General features: G+C 41.1%; 1 pseudogene; it reads right to left on the bottom strand.

Annotated features, from left to right (window-relative positions):
- Positions 1-330: 330 nt before the first annotated feature.
- On the bottom strand, positions 331-9,750 carry LOC127129665 (elongator complex protein 1-like; annotated as a pseudogene).
- Between the last annotated feature and the right edge of the window lie 204 nt (positions 9,751-9,954).

Raw genomic sequence — 9,954 nt, 5'->3', positions numbered from 1 at the left:
GCTCATGTTGCAAGTGGGTTAGATGCAGGACCTGATGGTTGCATTTGGTCTTGGCAAGGTTGTGTTGCAGCTGGTAACAGGTTGGTCTTTGGAAACCTCATCGCTTGGAAATGGCTTCATCTAGTAGCAAGCACCTTTGTAGCATGTTTCCCTTGCAGGACTTTCTGTAAAGTGTTCCTGAAGTGCTTTCCTTATGGCCATCAAAATCGAAGAAACCTTGTTATCAACATGAGAATTTTCAAGGGCTCCGGCTAGCATAACATTAGCAAACTCTGAACAGGGAACAGACACATGATTTTTGTAGAGTTTCTTCAGAACAAACAAACTCAGTTATGTAATACGGATTGTTGACCTGCATTCTAGGTTTCCCCGAGTAGTTTGCAGTATAGTGGCAACTTCATCTCCATGTAAAACCCCAACAATTTTAGCACCTCTCTCCCATATATGTATGTAGTTTTCATTTTCTTCCTTTTTTTTGCTGTTATTGGTCTGCCAAATTTGAGTAAAATGAAAAAACTGCTGCAGTTTGCAAACCACTATACCCCCGCTAGTATGCAATCTGCCAATCTTATCCAGTCCAAAAAGCACAGGTTTTGACTGGCCAACACTTTTGACCAACGCTACACCCATCCTCGGGCAGACTGCTGAAAATCCTTGAAATTCTTGCTCTAGAGATCCACCAGTGCCCATTTTCGATAAATACTCTTTGATTTTACCCTCAGAAAACTGCATAAATGCTGATGATTTACTAGCATGGTTTGGAGCAATGCCAATAATAAGCTCTTTAAGGTTATTTTGTTTTGAAACTGTTGCATGCCAGCCAGAACATGTCGGCAATCCTGGAACAATATCCTCAGAACATTCAAGTTCTATTTCCTGCAAAAAGAAGCTTGGAAGTGCATCCTTATTGAGTGATGTTTGGAATAAGTCATTGCTATGAATAAAACCATAATGTGAAACAGATAACAGCTTATGTGAATCCAACCATACAAGATGTAATATGGATCCGAACACCATTTCAGTATGAGAGGCTTCAACAATGAATTCTTTCCCTTCTAGTTCTTCCCAGGTTTCAATTGATGGAAGCTCTACAACACATAAACTACCATCCGAAAGAAGTGCAGCTAACTTTTTCTTGGAGTTTTTTACAATATACAGCCATCCCCCGTACATGGGAAGAAAATTTTAGGCTAAATAAATACATGGGAGGTGGAATTAAAGATAAGGAAAGTGGTGTTACATTAATATTAGAACCTGAAATTCTAGTTATCAGACTTTGGATGTCACACTGGTTGTTATGACATCCAATTCTGCACAGACAGGGATTATGCAGAACTTAATTGTAAGTGCAGTAAATAACACAAGTAATTGTTCACCCAGTTCAGTCCAACATGACCTACATCTGGGGGCTACCAAGCCAGGGAGGAAATCCACTATTAGTAGTATCAATTCAAAGCTAAACTCACCCGTTTACAACTTATCACTTAATCCCTACCCAATGCAATTTCAATCTTAACCTAAGATCAGAGTTCCTACTCACTCCCCCTCAATCACCTCAGTGATATTAAAAACACTTTGAAGTCACACTTCAAAAACAACTCTTGGTTATGCTTCACAGCTTAAACCAAGATACACAGCACTCACGCTTAAAAGCTTCGAGTGACACAACACTTACAACTCAATGAACACCCTATGCCAAAGCAATCATCTATTTGATAATGACTTGGCTTACAAGATACGTCTAATTCTAGACTTACAAAAATACAGCAGTGAAGTAAGATGGACACACTAAATCTTCACGCCTCAAAATCCCTGAAACTGAATGGAGGAATGCCTTCCTTTTTATATTGCAGCACCTGGGCTTTTGCACCTGTATTTTCCTGAATTTTAGGTCACATAAGTTCCCACAAATTCAATATTTAGGTTGCTAACAAATAGGCTATTTGTTAGGTTCATTGAATGTAGCTTGGTTGTTGATTTCCTGGATTTTCTCTAAGCTGTTGACTTCCTAAAGAATAGCCTGAGAAAGCTGTAACAGAAAACTGAACAACCTACAATTTAGCATATGCTGTCAAGAATGAATGTCACGACATTCAGCTTGACATCAAGGTCCATATGCTGAGTCTGTTTTCCCAGAAAACAGACTGTACAAATCTGCTGACCTGTACATGATCAATATGACCATACTACAGTACCAGCTTACATTAGTAAATGTCAAAGTGTCCAACTTAACATTTACACAATTGGCCTTAAGTTAGTTCTGTAATTCTCCTAAAGAACAAACTAACCAATATGCTGAAGTATAGCAGAACACCACTCTGCCTAATCTTCACCAGCTGCTGTTAATGATGAATGTCACAACATCCAGTTTGACATTCAGTCAGTAGGCCTTATGCCAGGTCTGGTTCTTCCTTGATAACCAGACTGCAAATGAATACTAAGTTCTAACAGAGCTTCTGTTCCTTAGTATCTGTTGACAGGTATGAATGTCACAGCATTCAATAATCCTGTGTTAGCTAGTCCTGCAGTAACTATAATGTAGTTACATATACATGTCATGACATCAGTCAAGACATTAGTGTTTTACCATACAATGCAGCCAATTAAACACCTACAAACTCCCCCTTTGGCAAATTTTTGGCTAAAACACTTTGATCCCCATAACAGAGTTCATGGCAGCGGAATAAAACTAGCTAATACACTCAGAGTGGCAGCACACTCACACACATGGAAGTTAAATAAAAACTTCACATAGCAGCACACATATAGTCGAAGTTGCACCTAAACTTCAACATCAGCTGCAAGGGGGGAATCTTCAGATCTGTCATGAGAGTCTGTTGTAGAGACCCACTCTGTTTGTCAGGGGTATTGGTGGTTATTACTCCCCCTTTTTGTCACAAATGTTGCCAAAGCCAACAACATAGTCAGAGCACAATGACAGAGTTCCAGACTTGGTTTTACTTCACAGTTTCAACCAAGTTCACATCCACTTGATCTTGCTTCACAGCTTCGATCATGTGATCACCCACTTTTGCTTTACAGTAGGTACCACCATATCAGATGCCATGATGTTGTTTCTGACATCCAGAACCACTCCTGCATGAACAGCATCCTTGAACTCCTGCAGGTATAGTGTCCTTCTCTCTGTAGGGTGCCTCCTTACCCTCTTGTATCCACCCTTGTTGCAAGCAGCATAGCTATGATCTGTTGACCAATCATAGCCTAGTACAAATTGTTTAATAGGCAGAGATATTAAACAGTTTATCCCAAACATCAGTGATTGCTATAATGTCTCAGAGAGACATATTCCCAGTTTGCTCCTTAAGTTTTCAAACTGAGTAGCATCCAGAGCCTTTGTAAATATGTCAGCCAGTTGAAGATCCGTGGCTACATGTTCCAAAGTGATCACCTTGTCTTCCACCAGATCTCTGATGAAGTGGTGCCTAATGTCAATATGTTTGGTCCTGCTGTGTTGGATGGGATTCTTGGAGATGTTGATGGCACTGAGATTACCACAGAACAATGTCATGACATTTTGAGTGACATTGTACTCAGTGAGCATTTGTTTCATCCAAACCAATTGGGAGCAACTGCTTCCAGCCGCTATGTATTCAGCCTCTGCAGTGGACAGAGAGACACAGTTCTGCTTCTTGTTGAACCACGATATGAGGTTTTCTCCTAAGAAGAAGCATCCACCTGATGTGCTTTTTCTGTCATCAGCACTTCCAGCCCAATCAGCATCACAGTACCCAGATAGGACAGGCTCAGACCCATGTGAGTACAACATCCCATATTCACATGTCCCATTGATGTACTTGAGGATCCTTTTGACTTGATTCAAGTGACTCACCTTGGGCACTGCTTGATATCTGGCACAAACTCCAACTGCATAGGAAATGTCAGGTCTACTTGCAGTTAGATACAGCAGACTACCTATCATGCTTCTGTACAAGCATTGATCAACACTAGGTCCTCCATCATCTTTGGTTAACTTCAGATGAGTAGGAGCTGGAGTCCTCTTGTGCCTGGCATGATCCATACCAAACTTCTTAACTATGTTCTTGGCATACTTGCTTTGGGAGAGAAACATAGAGTCCTCCATTTGGTTTACTTGCATTCCAAGGAAATAGGTCAGTTCTCCCACTAGACTCATTTCAAACTCAGATTGCATCTGGTGAACAAATTTTTAACCATTTGTTCTGACATTCCACCAAAGACTATATCATCCACATAGATTTGAGCTATCATGATTTTGCCTTCTTCATCCTTCACAAACAAGGTTTTATCTATGCCACCCTTTCTGTACCCATTTGTGGTCAGAAATTCGGTTAACCTTTCATACCAAGCTCTGGGTGCTTGCTTCAACCCATACAAGGCTTTCTTCAGCTTGTATACATGCTCAGGTTGGTTAGGATCACAAAACCCTTTGGGTTGTTCCACATAGACTTCTTCATTCAGGTAGCCATTCAAGAATGCACTCTTCACATCCACTTGAAATAGCTTAAACTTCAGGATGCATGCTACCCCCAACAGCAATCTGATGGACTCAAGTCTAGCCACAGGAGCAAATGTCTCATCAAAGTCTACTCCTTCAACTTGAGTGTATCCTTGAGCTACTAGTCTTGCTTTATTTCTAGTAATTACTCCTTTCTCATCAGATTTGTTTTTGTAGATCCACTTGGTACCAATGATGTTGGACCCTTCAGGTCTTGGAACCAGCTCCCATACTTCATGCCTTGTGAACTGCTCGAGTTCCTCTTGCATGGCAATGATCCAGTATTCATCAGTCAGGGCTTCTTTCACATTCTTTGGTTCAACCTTGGAAACAAAGCAGGAATTTGAGTTTATTCCTCTTGACCTGGTAGTTACACCACTGGTGGGATCCCCTATGATAAGATCCTTAGGGTGGTCTTTCTGAATTCTGATAGATGGCACTTTGGTGGGTGCTTCTACTTCACATTCAGGAGGAGGTTCCTGTACTTCTTCAGGCTTGACTGGACTGTCAGTTGGACTATCAAGGAATGTTTCAACATCCTCCATGACATCGGTTCCTTCCTCTTTATCATCCACAATGACATTTATGGATTCCATCAGGACATTGGTCCTGTAGTTGAACACTCTATAGGCTCTGCTGTTAGTGGAGTATCCCAGAAATACGCCTTCATCACTTTTGGGATCTAGCTTCCTTCTCTGTTCACGATCTGTGAGAATGTAGCATTTACTTCCAAAAATATGAAAGTACTTCACAGTGGGCTTTCTACCCTTCCATATTTCATACAGAGTGGAGGAGGTTCCTTTTCTCAAGGTGACTCTGTTGTGAACATAGCACGATGTATTCATTGCTTCAGCCCAAAAGTGCATAGGAAGCTTCTTTGCATGAATCATTGCTCTGGCAGATTCTTGAATAGTTCTATTTTTTCTTTCAACTATTCCATTCTGATGAGGAGTTATAGGGGAGGAGAACTCATGGCTTATTCCTTCAGATGAGCAGAACTCATCAAACTTGGAATTCTTGAATTCAGTGCCATGATCACTTCTAATCCGGACCACACAACTGTCCTTTTCCCTTTGAAGTCTTATGCACAGATCCTTGAAGACATCAAATGTATCTGACTTCTCTCTGATGAAGTTTATCCACGTGTATCTGGAATGCTCATCAACCACCACGTAGGCATACTTCTTCCCGCCAAGACTTTCAACCTGCATAGGTCCCATTAGGTCCATGTGCAGCAGTTCCAGAACTCTGGAGGTTGTGGAATGTCCCAGCTTTGGGTGTGACATCTTGGTTTGCTTGCCCACTTGGCATTCTCCACAGACTCTTCCTTCATCAATCAGAAGCTTTGGCATTCCTCTGACTGCTTCCTTGGATATGATCTTCTTCATTCCCCGTAAGTGGAGATGGCCGAGTCTTCTATGCCACAACTTCACCTCCTGTTCTTCCTTGGCTGAGGAGCATGTTGTGGAAAAGTTAGAGAGATCAGGTTCCCACAGGTAGCAGTTGTCTTTGGACCTGGTTCCTATCATAACTTCCTGATTGTCACCATTTGTCACAATGCACTGCTCCTTAGTAAACTGAACATGAAAACCTTGATCACACAGCTGACTTATGCTGATGAGGTTTGCAGTTAGTCCTCTTACTAACAGCACATTGTTCAGTTTTGGCACTCCAGAACAGTCCAGTTTGCCCACACCTCTGATTTTTCCTTTGGCACCATCACCAAAAGTCACATAGCTGGTGGTGTGAGGTTGAATGTCTACCAGTAGATTTTCCAAACCAGTCATATGTCTTGAGCATCCACTGTCAAAGTACCAGTCTTCTCTTGAAGTAGCCCTTAGGGCAGTGTGTGCTATCCTAGCATACCATTGTTGCTTCTTAATGGGAACACATCGCTTGCGTGTGTTATGCTTAGGTCTGACAGGTGAGGCTCTGTTAGGGAAGCCATGAATCCAGTAGCAGAAGGCTTTTATATGTCCAAGCCTGCCACAGTGGTGACACCTCCAATTCTGGAATATTTTCTTCTGATGATCATTCATCCTAGCTCCTCGATGTTGAGACATCGGCTTTGACATCTGCTTGAACTTCTGAACTTTAGCCTTTGGGCGTCTGTGTTCAGCTCTTTTTCCAAATCCTAGCCCAGATTTGGTTCCAGACTGCTGTCCCACTTTTAGAATTTCTTCCAAGGTGTCAGTTCCCTTATTCATCATTCTGATGGATTTGGTCATCTGGTTCAGCTTGGAGGTCAGCAGGGCTATCTCATCATTTAGCCCTTCTATGGCAGACAGTTGTTTCTGTCTCTCATCTTCCAGTTCCTTGATGAGTTTCTTCTGCTTTTCACCTTGTGCACGCACTTCTGCACTGGTGGTGCACAGCTTCTTATATGCTGCAGCAAGTTCATCAAAGGTCAGCTCATCTGCACTTGTGTCATCTTCAGAGACACACACACTAGTTAGTGCAGTGACATGTTTGGCAGATTCTCCTTCAGATTCACTTTCAGAATCTCCTTCAGACCATGTGATAGCTAGCCCCTTATTTTGCAATTTGAGGTAAGTAGGACATTCAGCTCTGACGTGTCCATACCCTTCACAACCATGACACTGGATTCCCTTCCCATGGTGAACTTTTCTTCAGAAGTTGATCTTTTCTTAATGTCAGACGGGATGTTCTTGACATTGGGTCTACCTCTTTGATCAATCTTCTTCATGAACTTGTTGAATTGCCTTCCAAGCATGGCTAAGGCTTCTGATATACTTTCATCACCTCCAGTATATCCTTCTTCTGCCTCCTCTTCAGCATTAGATACAAAGGCTATGCTTTTCTTCTTCTCAGCATACTCACCTAAGCCCATTTCAAAGGTTTGGAGAGAACCAATGAGCTCATCTACCTTCATATTGCTGATGTCCTGAGCCTCCTCTATGGCAGTGACCTTCATAGCAAACCTCTTAGGCAAGGACCTGAGAATCTTTCTTACAAGTTTCTCTTCAGTCATTTTTTCACCTAGTCCACCAGAGGTATTTGCAATTTCAAGAATATTCATGTGGAAGTCATGAATAGTCTCATCCTCTTTCATCCTCAGATTTTCAAACTTGGTTGTCAACATCTGAAGTTTTGACATCTTCACCTTGGAAGTACCTTCATGAGTTACCTTGAGGGTATCCCAAACTTCCTTAGCTAGTTCACAATGGTGCACCAGCCTGAAGATGTTCTTAGTGATTCCATTGAACAGTGCATTCAAGGCTTTGGAATTTCCAAGAGCTAATGCCTCTTGTTCCTTGTCCCAATCTTCTTCAGGAATCTGCACACTGACTCCATCTTCATCAGTCCTCGTTGGATGTTCCCATCCCTTGTTGACAGCTCTCCAGACTTTGCTGTCTAGAGACCTTAGGAAGGCTATCATGCGAGGCTTCCAGTCATCATAATTAGATCCATCCAACATGGGTGGTCTGTTTGAGTGTCCTAAATCCTTGTCCATGGTACTAGAAAGTAACTTCCCTAGATCTCACCCAGAACTTCACAGGCAGGGTGCCTGCTCTGATGCCAATTGAAATTCTAGTTATCAGACTTTGGATGTCACACTGGTTGTTATGACATCCAATTCTGCACAGACAGGGATTATGCAGAACTTAATTGTAAGTGCAGTAAATAACACAAGTAATTGTTCACCCAGTTCAGTCCAACATGACCTACATCTGGGGGCTACCAAGCCAGGGAGGAAATCCACTATTAGTAGTATCAATTCAAAGTTAAACTCACCCGTTTACAACTTATCACTTAATCCCTAGCCAATGCAATTTCAATCTTAACCTAAGATCAGAGTTCCTACTCACTCCCCCTCAATCACCTCAGTGATATTAAAAACACTTTGAAGTCACACTTCAAAAACAACTCTTGGTTATGCTTCACAGCTTAAACCAAGATACACAGCACTCACGCTTAAAAGCTTCGAGTGACACAACACTTACAACTCAATGAACACCCTATGCCAAAGCAATCATCTATTTGATAATGACTTGGCTTACAAGATACGTCTAATTCTAGACTTACAAAAATACAGCAGTGAAGTAAGATGGACACACTAAATCTTCACGCCTCAAAATCCCTGAAACTGAATGGAGGAATGCCTTCCTTTTTATATTGCAGCACCTGGGCTTTTGCATCTGTATTTTCCTGAATTTTAGGTCACATAAGTTCCCACAAATTCAATATTTAGGTTGCTAACAAATAGGCTATTTGTTAGGTTCATTGAACGTAGCTTGGTTGTTGATTTCCTGGATTTTCTCTAAGCTGTTGACTTCCTAAAGAATAGCCTGAGAAAGCTGTAACAGAAAACTGAACAACCTACAATTTAGCATATGCTGTCAGGAATGAATGTCACGACATTCAGCTTGACATCAAGGTCCATATGCTGAGTCTGTTTTCCCAGAAAACAGACTGTACAAATCTGCTGACCTGTACATGATCAATATGACCATACTACAGTACCAGCTTACATTAGTAAATGTCAAAGTGTCCAACTTAAAATTTACACAATTGGCCTTAAGTTAGTTCTGTAATTCTCCTGAAGAACAAACTAACTAATATGCTGAAGTATAGCAGAACACCACTCTGCCTAATCTTCACCAGCTGCTGTTAATGATGAATGTCACAACATCCAGTTTGACATTCAGTCAGTAGGCCTTATGCCAGGTCTGGTTCTTCCTTGATAACCAGACTGCAAATGAATACTAAGTTCTAACAGAGCTTCTGTTCCTTAGTATCTGTTGACAGGTATGAATGTCACAGCATTCAATAATCCTGTGTTAGCTAGTCCTGCAGTAACTATAATGTAGTTACATATACATGTCATGACATCAGTCAAGACATTAGTGTTTTACCATACAATGCAGCCAATTAAACACCTACAGAACCATCGATGACTAGTGCAACGGAATTGTCCATAACAGCTGTAATCCAAACAAAATTGTAAACTGTAACCTGACCACCAAGAGTCCAACAAATCAACTGCAAAGGTTTTTCTTGATTCCATATGAACCTGACTTCATCTTGCTTCAAGTATCTAATTTCATGCTTCACGTACCAATGATTGTTGCTAAATACCATATCTTTATAGCATCATAATTTTCACAATCTACAACACCCGCAAGAAGATCAGAACTGCAATTCCACTTCAGAAATTTTACTTTTGCATTAACTCCTTCACCAACACTAAACTTGCTTCTTTCCAATCCATTCCTCTCAAAGAAAACAATGGAAGGTTTATTGGATATGGATTTAAAAATAGAGTTGGGTCATTGGATTGGAAAAAATGGATTTGGGAATGAATGTGTGCAAATGAATTTTTAGGCCAAGTGCCAAATAAAAATGAAAAAAATTCAGGACCAAAATCGGGGTATGACAGTTGCCCCTATTTAAGCGTCTTCAACTAGAGAATATGAAGCAGGACACTCTTCAGATGA

Source organism: Lathyrus oleraceus, chromosome 3 (assembly GCF_024323335.1).
Source record: "Lathyrus oleraceus cultivar Zhongwan6 chromosome 3, CAAS_Psat_ZW6_1.0, whole genome shotgun sequence".
Lineage (NCBI taxonomy): Eukaryota > Viridiplantae > Streptophyta > Magnoliopsida > Fabales > Fabaceae > Lathyrus > Lathyrus oleraceus.
Note: the sequence above shows the minus strand (reverse complement) of the source record. Positions and strands in the feature narration are given on the sequence as shown.